The sequence below is a fragment of the Carassius auratus genome, chromosome 32 (genome assembly GCF_003368295.1).
Source record: "Carassius auratus strain Wakin chromosome 32, ASM336829v1, whole genome shotgun sequence".
NCBI lineage: Eukaryota > Metazoa > Chordata > Actinopteri > Cypriniformes > Cyprinidae > Carassius > Carassius auratus.
This window is the reverse complement of record NC_039274.1, coordinates 32440173-32455332: the sequence shown is the minus strand read 5'-3', so window position 1 is coordinate 32455332 and position 15160 is coordinate 32440173. Positions and strand designations below refer to the sequence as shown.

General features: G+C 39.3%; 1 pseudogene; it reads left to right on the top strand.

The window, feature by feature from the left end:
* The window catches only part of LOC113052439 (dynein heavy chain 2, axonemal-like), an 88673-nt pseudogene that overhangs the window by 5017 nt on the left and 68496 nt on the right, over positions 1 to 15160 (top strand).

Here is a 15160-nt window from a genome sequence, read left to right as displayed (position 1 = left end):
ATGGTCAAAATCAAGCATGACAGGTTCCTGAAAGGTGTATCAATTAGATGTGTGTTAGGAGACCACAAGGTGACATATAAGTCCAATCCCAGCATGCACTAGGCCACACTCTTTTTTTCCCTCACCCTTTGTAGGTGAACTCTATTGGGTTTTGTGGACAAATGAATCCAACCCAAAACCTCCATCAGGGTAAATTTGGAAGGTTTCACAGAATAGCTTAACTCCATTGATGAGCTCTTCTCTGTGTTGAGTTCAGAGCCTTGTGTCAGAGGCCAGTGAGGGGCCCCAGCAGAGGCCCTGGAGCTCAGCCAGGATCTAGCCACACAGGCCCTCATGCTATTAAAGCCAGCTGTGCTGCCACATACTCAGTCTCATTCTTTTTTATCACTTTCCATTTCACTCACCCTTCCTCTCTCTCTCGTTTTCTCTTTCTTTCCCTTCTCATCGCTCTCTTTTTCTTTAGTTTGCTTACAAAGCACATTGCCTTCTCCATTGTGTTTAAATTCATTTCCCGCTTTCTTTAAGAAGGCAATTAAGAGCAGACATAAGCTTTAATTGGACACAGATATGATTATGTTGCATTTCCCCACAATTGAACCCAAAAAGGACCACAGAGGAACAAAAGGGAAACCAGAGCTTAATGATGGTCTGATTAGACGTAGTAGAATATTTACATTGTTACTGCATAGCCTGACACATTCCTAACATGAGCAAAGTTTAGCCTTCATTTGTTTTTGTGTTTACCCTTGGATTGTTTAACTTAGTTGTGCTCTGACGGTTGTTTTGATTGTTTGTGACCTTGCATGTGTGAGTCGGTAAGATTTCAAGGCGTAGTTTGTTTGTAAGTGATGAGATGTGTGTTCACAGAAGGCTCTGCATTCTTTCGGAGCTCTTCCCATCTGTTTGTATGCTTTTTGCACGTGTGTCGTCTAGGTTCTCCGGTGCACTCATTTCCTGGCACACGTCAGCAGTGGAGAGGAAGTGCACGTGAATTATGCTAAGATTTGTCCGACTCTGGATGAGAAGTTGAGGAGGATCTTCACAGACTGGAGTCAGAGTATCAACCAGCCGGTCATGATCCGTTATAAAGTGAAGACCTTCTGGACATCAACGTTAACAAGTACGTTATTACACAAACATACATGCATACAGGCCCTCCAGTATCTCTGTGTTGGAGACTACAACAAGCCGGTATGGCTGACAGAGACTGAATTCAATACAAACTGAGTATTTACATTCAATCTGCCTACATACACATCTCCATTCAAGACTTTAGCACATCCAGTCTGGAGAAAAGCACATGAATTAAATGCACACAGACACACACACTTCCACTAAACAAAACAATTCACACTTATGTCCCTCATTCTGCAGTGAATAATAACCTCCTCCTCTCTCACATAAGCACACACACGCGCTTTTCAACCTGGAGGACTCATTGTAACTCTCAGAGGGACAGAGTGAGTCATCTCTGTCAGTATTGTTGCCACATTTAATGTGTTCTTCACATGCCAGCTGGAAACAAACACTTAAACCCAGCACAAGCTAAACAGGCCACTTGCCCCAAATGGCAAAGCACATCCACTAAGACTTGTTAATCCATTTTTACCACCCTCTTGTTCAGTTATGCTTTTAAAATGGCCTTGCTTGTTTTTTTTTAAAAACGCTGTGAAAGAAACTTGTCAGTGCCTGTAAAAAAACAACAACAGTCAACTTAACCTTATATGATTGTGTTCACTCTCAATTAGAATCATTAAGGCTCTAAATGCAGATGAGCTGGGTCTCTTTTCTGACAGAAAAGAAACAGTCAGCGTCTTTATCAATGACTGCAGAGTGCACACCAACAAGGTCAGTAGTGGCTGACACACATACAAATACACACAACAGAAAACTGTGGCCAAACTGATGGTAAAGTGAAAAGCTTGTGTTCCTCAGGCAGATGGAAATTTTCTGGATTTACTCTGATTAGAACAGTATGAATTTCAATGTTGGTTCAGTGCTTTGCCACCAGAAAAACATAGTTAAAGCTGGTCGGCCAGCACAGTCTCAGTCTGTCTGGTAAAGCTGAAGAACAGCTAGGCATGAAGCCCGGTGTGGAAAGCAGCCTGGTTTCTTCAGTAAAGTCCAAAAATTTCAGAGAATCTTCAAAGAAATGCTGGATTTGCTCAATTAATTAATAATTAGCATTTCTGGTCATTCTAGTTTAGGGTGGTAAGCAAAAATATTTTGATAATCAATTAATCCAATGATTTTTTTTTTCTTTGATTGCATAGTCTTGCCCAATGCGTTCTTGTTCAAAGTAAACAATTTGACTATATTGTTTGCTATGCATTATTGCAAAATTTACAATATAAAGTTTATTTACATAGAATAGAATATTGTTCTGAACAATGTGTTCCCTTTCTCTGCCGCACTTCATTTGACTGATATGCATGCATACATTTTATGATGAAGTTAAATGATGATAGCAACTTTTAATTACTCACTTGCTGTTAAGAAACACTGTTTTGATAAATGGAAATAATTCTTGCAATGTACGTAAATGTGTTTCCCCTTCATAGAAATGCATTTTTCATTACATTATGTGAAACCACTAAGACCCAAACAATTGTTTTTGTTTATAATTATTTCCTTTATCAGTGATCAGTTTTGCTGTATGCAGCCCTTTTCTAGTATGCAAAGTTTCACCCAAAGTCTCACAGGTTTTAATCCAATTTTTAGTCGCACACAGATTTTTGTACCACAAGGCTCTAGTGAGTGGGGGTTTAGATGGGGTCTGAGATTTGAGCTCTGTAGCAGACAGCAAAGACTGTACAAGACTTAGTGGTCAGATAACTGGCAGGTGCTGTTTTTATTAAACAAGACCTGGAAGGCCAAATATAAGCTGGAAGGCCAAATATATCCAGTTTAATAGCTTATAAAGAAGACATCCACAGCGAATGAAAGATGTTCATAACTTTCACAGCGATAGCACACAAAAACATATTTGGACTGTGAGAAGAAGGGCTGGCTTTAATGAGTAAATTAAACAGTTGACTGGTACCTTATTAGGAAGACATCCAAAAGAAATGATGAAGAATGAAATCAGCTATATAAATCCCATTCTTATAGGGATAACACTAATATATACAAAGGTTTGGGGTCCGTAAGATTCCCTTTTTATTGATTTTGAATAAAAAAAAAAAAACTTATACTGTCACCAAGGCTGCATTAAATTAAATAAAAATACAATAAAAACTAATATTGTGGAATATTATTAGAATATTAACTGCTTTCTGTAATTTGTATTCAAGATTAGTTTAGTTAATTGTGTGATCTTCAGGAGCCATTACTCCAGTCACTTATGATCAGTTAAATGCATGTTTGCTGAATAAAAAGTATGTATTTCATATATTTTCTTTATTTTTTTAATAAAATATAGTGCGTGATGGCTTGTAAGAAATATATAAATATATAGTCACCCACTATTGCCAAATGTAGAAAAAAAAAAAAAAAGATATATATATATATATATATATCTTTTTTTTTTTTTTTTTTTTTTTTACCCTTGCTACAGTTTTTCAGGAACACAAGGCATTGCTCTTGTTTTGTACTGTTACAGCTGTGTCCTTTTGCGGGCCTATATTGCTTTTGTAATGCAAGAATAAGGCAGCAGGCTTTACTGAAAATGGAAGTGCGACTCAGTGGAGAGCAATTGCAAAATCTATTCTCTTACTCTGCTGGCTGTCCATCACTCCTTCATTGTACAAGGCAATATGATATTAAAGCACTGGCAGTGCCCTTTAGCCATGTTGTAGAGACACACACACATATATACACAAAAGCATGCAAGCAGCAGCACGAATGCCCCTTCTACTTTAATAAAGGAAGCATAGGCATCTTAGTATAAACAGTCCCATCGTTCACAATAAAATGAAGCCAGCCTCGTGCTGAGTTCTCACTCAGTTGCTTGAGAGAGAGTCAATGTCAGACATCCTTCGAGTCCAAAACAGAGCTGGCAACAGCTTCAGTGGTAATGGAGAAGTGTGGAGAACACGAAACATCTGAGCTTACACACACCCACACACACTTAGAAATGAAAGTATACATTCTGCACACCCGTGCACATAGAGTAATCGTCCCCTTCGAGGCTTATTTCATGTGACACATTTCATGCTTGAAAAAGTCTTGAGATGAGCTGGATCCTGACCTGGAAGGAAGAGTGAGATTATGCAGCATCTAAGATGCTTCTGAGAACCTCTATGCAGACTCTCAGAAATGTCTCAGCAACCCTGCCCTCCACAGATTGAATAGGGAGCTGTTGGAAGAGAAAGCTTAATGCTTTGTGGATAAGAACTGCCTCCTTTAATTTTAAGCACAGGGATAGGTTGAAATCAGATGCTCTTTTTCTGTAGAAGAGTGAGAGAGGAAGACATGAGCTGGAAAATCCTTCTGGAAAACCCCTGCTGCTCGGTTTGAATGTGTTTTCCACCCTTTCTTACACCACATTCCTCTCGCATCTATTCTGTTTTATTTTTTCTTCTTCTTTTTTTTTCAACCACATTCTGTCTTTCTGTCATTTTTGAAGTGCAATTAGTTTTCCTCAATTAATTTGGTCGTTAGATGGGACAGCCTTATGGAGGAGGACCTGAGCTTTTAATAGTTGCTTTGTGCTGTAACTCCTCTCGGAGCAGTTATTCAAACTCCTCACTACAGGTAAAAGAAAAAAAAATGTACTCCCATATGTAAATGCTGAATTTCACAATAGGTTAGAGGCTTTGGAACAGTGAAAGACCAGTAGAGTAGTTCATTTACAGTAAAATAATGACGCAACAATGTCAGGAGAAGGTTATGTAGATAGCAAGAACAAAGAAGTGCATAGCCTGACAATTTTGTACACATTAAGATTGTTGTTAGTGTCCTGTATAATGCCATTTTTAAGGTTCCTAATATTGTTTTGGGAGTCTCCTACAATAGGTTTAAATGCATCCAATGCCAAAAAGCTTTAGTTTTCTAAAAAATATGCATTTAATATCACCTCATCATTTCAACAATTCATTCAAAGCAGTTCTATGTTCCCCTTTAGGAACACGAGCTGTGACTAAATGCTGTGGGAACACCCGGTGGGACCACTTACTGAAGTAGATATGAAATCAGTCCAACAGAGAAGCGAGCCATCACGAGCGGAGTGACGTGAGCAACCAGGAAGTATAAAAGCGCAACTGGAAAACACACATGCTAGCTTCTGCTCTTCAGTGAGCATGTCTGTGTGTGTTTGTGTGTGTATGTTACAAGCACTCAGTTAAGAAAGCAAAAAGAGCAAAGTAATAATGCCAATATCAAAGGCTAAATCAGTGGCGAGCAGACAGCGTCTCAAGTCTTACTCCCTGCCCATGCTATATTTTGGGTATGGATACACACAATTTGTGTATCATCTGTATGATCAGATCTCGAGGGGGCTGACTGTCATGATTGTCCATGATTTCTTCCCCCTGTAGAGAGAGCCAGACGCTTCATCAGTCTTTCTCTGAGGAGGTTGATGTGATGAGCATTGACACGAAGGAGACTGTGGATTCGACACCACAGTCCCTCGCATACAAAGAGCTCATGGAGGTTGTTACTCTTTCTATAGCCAAATTAAATATAGAGTGGTCAGTCAAGAAACAGGATGCTCATCCTAAAAGCATCCCACCAGGCCAGTAAGACTGACATCCAGCCTGGTTGGGAAAGCTTATATGATGGTAGGTCAGACCAGTGTGTGTCTGCATCTGCACACACTATTGCAGTGTTGCAGGCGTACCAGGCCTACCTGCTAAAAGACCTGGATGGGACTGCTGAACGGGAGTAGTTCCAACCATCCGGTTTCCACTTTGAAGTGGAAACTTCTAACTTCTTGGTGCGGAGAGTGATTGCACAACCCAGTCAACTGCCCAGTTGGTACAATTCTGGAGTTTCTCCACAGGGTTATCTCCCTCCACTCTGAAGGCATACATGATGGCCATAGCTGCTTACCACAACATTCTAGATGGTCAGTCATTGGAAAGACACCTATTAGCTACACATTTACTCCATGGCACTCAAAGGCTAAGGCCAGTACAGCGCACCAAGGTGCCCTCATGGGACCTGGTGTTGGTTCTGGAGGCTTTTAGCTCTTTTTTTTTTTTTGCTCTTTTAGAACCAACTGAAGATATATCTTAATAGCTCCTCAAGCTGAAGACGATCTTCTTACTCGACATATCCTCACTGAAGAGAATAGAGGATCTCCAGGCACAACAGGTCAGTTATTCGTTTGCTTTGGTCCTCCTAAGAAAGAGGCTCCTGCGACCAAGCAAACTAGGAGTAGGTGGGTGGTTGCGAGCAATTTGGATCTGACATCTACTCCGTCTACTATTCAGTCGAGACAGTTGGTCCAAATAAATTTTATAGTGAGCCATCTTTCAAGAGCAAGCATTTTGTGAATCCTGTGTTGAACTCGCTGAGATTAGAGAAGCAGTGATCAGTAAAATAACGGGAACACAAATTAAGATTGGGTTGTACTGATGTATTACAGTTGGGGAAATTTATTTTTTTTTTTTTACCACTGATTCAATTTGTACCCACCCTTGAGTACAAAAGTGATATGAGGACATGATCAGATCCTACAGCTTTCTAAGCTGTCTGTATTGAGATAGACATTTCATGTGAATATAAAGCGCTCATTGCAGGAGCTCTCTAAAGCTATCAGTGGAGACGGCAAGACATCTCCAAATTCTTTATTCAGAGTACAGGTGTTACTGACACAGCAGACTCATCAATCTCTTGCTCATGTACACACAGACAAACACACAACTCTCTGTCAAATCTAGTAATGCAGTGGCCATTGATAACATTGTTTATGCGACGAGGTGACCTTTACCTCACATCTAGACACCAAAACCTTACCTTCTGTGATTTCAAGTCTAAAAGTAAAATTTTAAAAACTGCGACTCATTGTGTTGGTCATGGAGAGCTGCTGGCCATGTGTTTTACATGCAGAATAAAGACACTATCATGCATCAAGCAGAGGGCAATCAGAACACCACAACCTCTATAAATCACAGCTGTGACAGCACTGCTGCGTTATTCAGCACTCTACTCTACTGCTCAGCTCTACAGAGATATATTTGGACTGAGGCCTATGGGTAATGTCCCATGATGCTTAGTCAGCAAAACACAGTGAGAAAGAAAAAGCAGAAACATTAGTTTGACTTAATTGAGTGTATTTTAGGGACAGTGGTTGCATTGGTCTGTTGAGACAGACTGCCTGAGGCAAAGGGCTCTAAGTGCCAGATGGAAGGGAAATGCATTCATGCTAGCTTAGGACACACCATTAAAGGCCCTTTCACACTGAATGCAAAATTAATAAGCAAAAAAAAATTATTGATGAATGGTCTGTTCACACCAAGCGAAATGAACATCTGTCAGGCTGACTGACAAACAAATTCACGCTGGTAGTTGATGCGACACACCTCTTCCAGCTCTCACAGAGGAGACAATTATAAATGGCCACGGAAACCACAAGACACTGGACAAGCAACAACATCAAGACTGTCATATTTCAGCAATAAAAATAAAAATTGGTTCTAAGACTCATAACTCCATATTTGAAAACTTTTCTACGTTAATGGAGTCAGAGTGGTTTACATACATAACATACATTACATAACATACATTACATAACATTTACATAGCTCTGTGATCAAACTCCACATGAGAACAGACAAAACATTTTTGGGCTATTAACATGAAAAGTGATCCAGTTCTCAATAACGTAGAATTTAATTATTTGCATTTTTGTGTGTATTTTTTTTATTTTTTATTAATTTACATGTTTTGTTTTGGAGGTTTTTCCCTTAAAGCTGTGTGTTAATGTGTTCGCTACAATAAAACAATCATATACACAAAAAGTTTGAGGGAAAATCTTTCATTAGTCAAAAATACAGTTAAAGCAGTAAATATTTACAATTTAAAATGAACAGTAAAATTATTTTTAAAAATGTAGTTATTTCCTGTGATGGCTTAGCTGGATCTTTAGCAGCCATTACTCCAGTCTTCATTGCCACATTATCCTTCAGAAATGATCTTTTAACGCTTATGTGCTGGCTAGGTGCTCATGAAACATTTTTTTGAGAGATCTTTGAATATGTATATTCTTTGAAAGTTAAAAATAAATAAATAAACACAAATTAAAAATGTTTTTACTGTTGCTTTGATAAATTTTATGCAAAAATTGCTGAATAAAAGTATTAACAAAACACACTGACCCAAACTATTGAATGGTAGTGTAAGTAAATAAATCACAAAATTAATACCATGTAATTGCTGTAATCATTTGGCAACTCAAAGTTTTATTTAATGAATATAACGATTCTGTGCTTGAAAATATTTTTCCACTGTGTGTGTTTGTGTGTCCAGGTGGATTTCTCTCTTTCTCTCCAGAACTTGGCACACATAGTGAACAGCATTAGCTGTCAGCTCATCAAGACCATCTCAAGGTTCAACCGTTCTCCAGACCTGCTGACCCACCAGCACTCACAGCAAAAACCCATCCACAGCATCATCGGTATACACCCTCTTTCCATCTCATTCACCACATATGCCCTATATTTGCCATTTATGCAATCCTTATATTCCTGTTTACTCACCTTCGGGGAAGTTGTGGCCTAATGGTTAGAGAGTTTGACTCATAACAATAAGGTTGTGGGTTCGAGTCTCTGGCCCTAGAGTAACCTCCTTTGACTCTGACATGGGTCTGTAGCTTTTCTTCATTATCTTTTAGTAACAAAATTTGTTTTTAAGGTTGCAGTAGCAGGGTCTAAAAAGTACTGTATATAGTAACGTGAAAACTTATTAATTATTTGCAGTGCTACTAATAAAATAAAAGTTTCTTTAGTGAACAAATGCACTAATGGATTCACCATTTTTCTCTCACCATCAAACATGCATCTCTTTTAATTTAAAATGCTTGAGTAGTGATAGGACACTAGAGGGGTGTTTTTGAGGTCACGTGAGAACAATGTGATGGCCTTTCAGACTATTGATGTGTCTGCAGCACAGAGGTGCCAGTCCTGAGGGCAGGGTCAACAACTCTTCCCTATAGATTTGATCTGCAATCGCCAAATCGTTATCATGTCAACAATGGAAGCTTGAGAGTGTGTGGATCGGAAAGTGTGTGTGTGTGCAGTGAAACATAGACTTTGTGTGTGTGATTGTGCATTAATGACCTTGTGCATACTGGAAGGACACTTGTGTATTGCCTGCTGCGACCATTCATGTATAACGTTTTTTGTTTTTTTTTCACATCAAATAATACATTCACAGACACATTTTATTTGTAATTACTATGGTTAATGTAACTTCTTGCTTTATTTCTTCACACTCCTCAGAAACAAATGATGCTGAACAATTCCGTTATTTTCTTGAAAAACTAATTTAATTTACAGTATGTTGTAGTACTGAGATGACAAATTAAATTGCTATTAATAGGGCAGCCATTATGAGTGAATTTTTATTTTTTTTTCTCTCTCTCTCTCTCTCTCTGTGTGTGTGTGTGTGTGTGTGTTGTAGATACACAGTGGTGACTAATGTCCAGAAGGAAGAGACAGTGTTAAAGCTGCTGGAATGTTCTCCAATTAAATTCTTTCTGATGTAACATTGTAACGAGTGGCAGAGCAAGTTCAGGCAGCTGCTCAGCCTTATGGCCAGTGCCAAACTAAAGGAACTGGGTCATTCTTCAGTTGGGGTGGCAAATAAGAGGCAGAATTTGTAAAAACGCTTGTTTTTTTTTTTCTAATAAAATATATTGCTATGCATTTCAAATTAGTTTATTATGATATATCAATTAAAATTGATTTTTAAATAATTTTTATCAAACACTGGTGACACAGCCACTTATGTCTATGTCATTTTGAAGGAACACCACTGACTTTATATCGCAAGTTACAATATGCTCTGGGGTGTTACCAGAAAAGACAGTAACACCACAGACGAATCAGCCTAAATCCAGACTTTTCTAAAATGGAGGCTGCCATCATGATGTTTTCAAGATCAGGGGACATTAATAAGTGTTTTTATCAACATTTTGATTAAAATATGTAAAAATCTGAAAGTTATCAACATAACACCACAGACACTAATAAAGTGTGACACATAAAATTGTCAGACATTTAGCTAACTTTAAGAAAACTAATAAGAAAGAATGTACTCACCATGCACCCCTCAGATCAACCAGCACCTGCAGTGACCTTTATACACAGGAAGTAGTTTAAACAGATTTCCCCCTTTTCTTAAAGGGGCAAAATCAATTATGGTAACACCACAGACATGAATTTTTTTCTAAAAATTTAAAAAAAATATATATTTTTTAAACAATTTAATACAATTATACATGTTTTTTTTTTTTTTTTTTATCTATATTCACATTATAACCACTTTATTTGTGTTAATAATGTTGTGCAATTACATTTCATGATAACTCTCTAAGGTATGGCGGGAACATGCATATTTTTTTACAAATGCAGTCTCCCAAACTCAATTAAATAGGTATTTTAAAACAGAAAAATTAACTATTAATAGTGCACAAATTGTGTTAAATTGTGTATCCTACAGAATACAAACATGCAAACTTTTTTTATTTATTGGTATTTAAAGTTTATTTCAGTTGTAGTAAAGTAGAGGGACACCGCTTGCCACCGCAATTAAAGAATGACCCAACTGCACAGCTTCCTGCAGGAAAACGCTCTCAGGTGTATGTGAAAGCTCTGTTCTACAACTTTGCCTCGCTGTCTGCTCTCTGTATAAGCAGCTGGGATCCTAACTGAAATGAAACCTCATAAGTGACCGATTTGAAACGCTCTTCATGGGCAGCGATCCTTTTAATGGTCTCTCATGCATGCCACAGCAATTAACACCCCTCACGTGAAGAGCATGAGAGACTTGAAATCCTCTGTTGGTTCCAAAAGTGTCTGGCATTAGCATGTTGCTAAGCTAATGGCCTGACACTAAAAAAGAGTTCCATTGACTAGCAATAGAATATCGTGGAGATTCAGGAATTGGCTCTTTTGACTTGCACTAGTGTTATTTTAATATCATTGAGATACTGTTATAATTTTTAAATAATGTTTTGAATTAGCAGTAGTTTTTATTTCTGCTTTCAGTTTGTGTAGTTAAATTGTTAGTAATTTTCTTGTGTAGAACACCCTAGCAACACAACAATGCATCATGCTAAAAACCACTCAGAATTTCTTATCAACTACATAGCAACATAAACTAAAAAGTTACCTTGGTAGGCTGCTCAAATAATTTAAACAGAGCATCTATATGTGGCTAGTTCTGAGTTATTGTGCATAATTCACTTAATTCAATAGGCATTAAATATTTACCATGCGCATGTCAGTCAGTGGCTGTGTAGTATGTGTTTTCAGGGTGTCTCAGACTCCTCAGACTGCTGGAACTGGGAGACAGTCTAAAACTTCTGGAAACTCTGCTGGCAGATCTGAGTAAGACAGATTCAGCCCATTTATTTTATTGATTTATTTGATTTATCTCTCGCTTTTTCTTTCCATCTCTGTAGGTGTTGGAGTTGCTGGAGGCTCTGAATTCAGAGTGGGTGTGGTTCCAGCAAGTTGTGATTGACAGTGACATCATGTTGAAGAAACACAAAGACATGACGAAGAGTGGGTTTATACTCTCCTCTAAAAGGTTTAAGAAGACACATTGTGCCCTACAGAGCTTCAGAGGCAATGGTGAACACACAAACACTGTACACATTAACGTGAGAGATTTTAATATTATACAATGGGAAAACACACACACACACATACGGCCAGTAGGGTAACTTCCAGTACTGTCTCACACCCTACTGTGAGCTTCACATCCCAGCATGCCTCTTTTTCTGTAGGACAGTTCGCTACATGGACGGCACCGCAGGCCTTTGCTTTCTGGGACCGTGGGTGTTTTGCATGGTGGGGAGTGCTGGGTAGAGCCATCAACCTCCCACATGCCCCATGGCACATCACAACCAATTAGCCTTGAGATAATGTTTCAGAACGCCATGGAGCCTCACCTACAGCAGAAGTGACCGTCACGCTGACATCCTGCCCTTGACTGCACTCTCAGCCTGTCTGCCGCCCTATTTCTTTCTCTCTCTCTCTCTCTCTCTCATTGTCCCGTAATGCTGCTTCACCTCCTGCTGCTGTCTCTGCACTGTTTATTCTCTCCTCTACTAAAAAACGGGATTGAAAAAATATTTTTTCTATCTTGTACTGCCACTTCACGAACAAAGTCACGTTGTGTCGAACTGTATCAAAGCGGACAGAGTTTTCGTCCTACTTTTCCTTCCCTCCTCTTTCATTCGTCTCTTTTTCTTGCACTTCTATGCTCACTCGCTCCCCATCTCATTTCTATCGTGTTTGCGTAACCTTGTGATGGTTGATAGCTCTGTGAAGTCTGTTGTTTTCCAGTTTGATCTCCTGTCATTCCTTCTCTGCGTCTCTTTCTCCCATGTTCTTCTCCTATTAGTATGTATCTGAAAACCTTTCCGTCTTGATTCAGACAGAGTTGGAGTTTTGGCACAGCCGATTAACGTGAAAGCTTTGTGCTAAATCAACACGTGGCAAACACGCTCAACGCTCACCATCATTATTTCCCACAACCACAGAATTTCCGAACGTGGGCGGCAGCTGCAACTTGTTGAGAACGGCAGGATTGTTTGGATTGTTCCTGCAGACAATGGTGGGCTCCTTCAGGTTAATGAGGCCAGGAAGCAGCTTTGTGCGGAGAGAAATTTGTATTCAAGGGAAAGAGACAGTTTCAATAATATCACACTCATTCAGTCCAAACACATACTACTGGCCCCTGCCAAGGTGCCCCTTCAAAATCTCATCTCCTGCTCTCCATGGACCCAGCGTGACTTTCCCTCTCAGATCCGGCACTGAGGAAAAATACGACATTGCGTTTCGAAGCGCGGAGCCAATTAAACATGTATGATTGGTTGAAATCTCCAAGGCAGATTTATCAAAAATGTAGCACATTTTAACATTTGCTAATTAGATTTTCTTTACGTTTTAGTCAGGCACAACGGAGAGAGAGAATGGGCGTCATCAAACCTCTCAACACCCATGCTCCTGAATTTGTTCTGCTCCAGCGACACACTTCAGCATGTGCTAAATGCTTCAGTAAATCAGACTTTATGCAAATATTGACTGGAGATCCCCGATGGATCTTCACATGCTGTTTAATGGCTGGCCTTAATGCAGAATTGTGCAAATGTGTGTTTTTTGTAATTGCTGGAGAAATAAGTGTGCGATTTAGCCAGTGTGTTTGATGGGATCCATTATAAACGCTGACAGACGTAAACATCCGCGCCTGTAAACATATCACAGAGGCCTTTGGGGCAGATAAGGGCCCCTGCTGGTGTCAGTGTGAGTGCATTCCTGTGTGTTACTGTACACATGGTGTATAGCCATCCTGAGATGAATGAGGCGCTTTTTAAAAGATCAGATATCTCGTATATCAAAGCTGTCACAAGTGCGCGTGGATCGTGGGAGTCCAGGCTTATGTGTGGAGCTGGGTCCGAGCCAGAACTCACACTCTGCTCAGAAAAGAGACCTACTGACCTGCTGAGCTCCCAACTGTGAAACCACATTAATAGCACATTGTGAGAAACATGCTCGCTTCGCTTACTTTCTGGCCAATAAGAATCCATTGAGCTTTTTTTAGAGCGACAATCTGCTATTCGGGGAAATGACAGCTGAATGTGCAGTTTTTTTAATCATTGACATATGCATCTGTATGCTTGTGTGTGTGGTCTTCTTATGTCTTCGTCTTCATGTATATGGTCTTATTTGAGTGTTTATGTGTGTACAGGTCCATTTGGCAGCAGTGTAACCCCAGATTCTGCACTGCAGCAGGTTTCAGAGCTGCGTGCCCAATTGGAGGCTCTTAGAAGAGGATCAGAACATACGCTACGGTCTCAACCTATTTAGTATTGAACATCCAGCCTCTAAAGACATCCTCACTGTAGAGAAGGTGCCTGTTCACTGCTGTTACAGTAATAAAAAGCATTTCTCCCTATAATACATATAATACAGCACAACAGAGTGTAAACAGGCTGAGGGCGATTGACTGGTCCTGTGTGACAGGAAGATTGAACAGTATTGATACTGTTGGTAAGGTCACTTCTGGTTCAGTATGCAGTGGTGTGTGTGCGTGTGTGTGTGCTCTTGTTTTTGTGACATATCAGGACACAACTCTGTATAATGACATGGGTATGACACAGGTATTACAAGGAGAGGGTGACTTATGAGAACTTATGAGGTTTTTTTTTGAGAAAGTAAAAATGCACAAAGTTTCCTGTGAGGGTTAGGGTTAGGTGTAGTGTTGGTGTAGGGCCATAGAATATACAGTTTCTACAGTATAAAACCATTATGCCTATGGGATGTCCCCACTTTTCACAAAAACAAACATGCATGTGTGTGTGTGTGTGTGTGTGTGTGTGTGTGTGTGTGTGTGTGTGTGTGTGTTTGGTGTGAATGTGGGATGTGAATTACCTGCAGCAGGTATGGGAGATTGACCAGCAATGGGAGGAACTATGGGACAAGTGGAAGGGGGGTCACTTGACCTCCCTACAGACCGAGACCACGGACAACACCACCCAGATCATGTTTAAGAGACTCCACACAGTCAGCAGAGAGTTCAAGGCAAGTCATCACAACATAACCTACACCACTGGTGTAAACCCACTGGCCAAGCTGACCAAAAAAAAAAAAAAAAGTCAAAATATAGCACTAAAATAAAGCATCAATACATTAAAAATTGTAAAAATGTTCTGTTCAAAACTGTTTCCAACTTTGATTAAAAAAAAAGTCTTTAGGTCCAAATCAGCATATTAAAAGGATTTCTGAAGGATCAGTTGACAATGAACACTGGATTAATGGCTGCCAAAAATACAACTTTGTGATCACAGGAATACATTACATTTGAAAATATATTAAAATAAAAAGTTTCATAATTAGTAGTGTACATTTTATTTTTTGTTTTTAATGATATTTTTACTTTTTTGATTTGCTATTGTACCTGGAAGTGCTTTATCTTCATATTTTATGTTTTCATCACTGCTACAGATTCTTGTTTCTTTCCAGGTGTGGTAATACGGCGACTATAT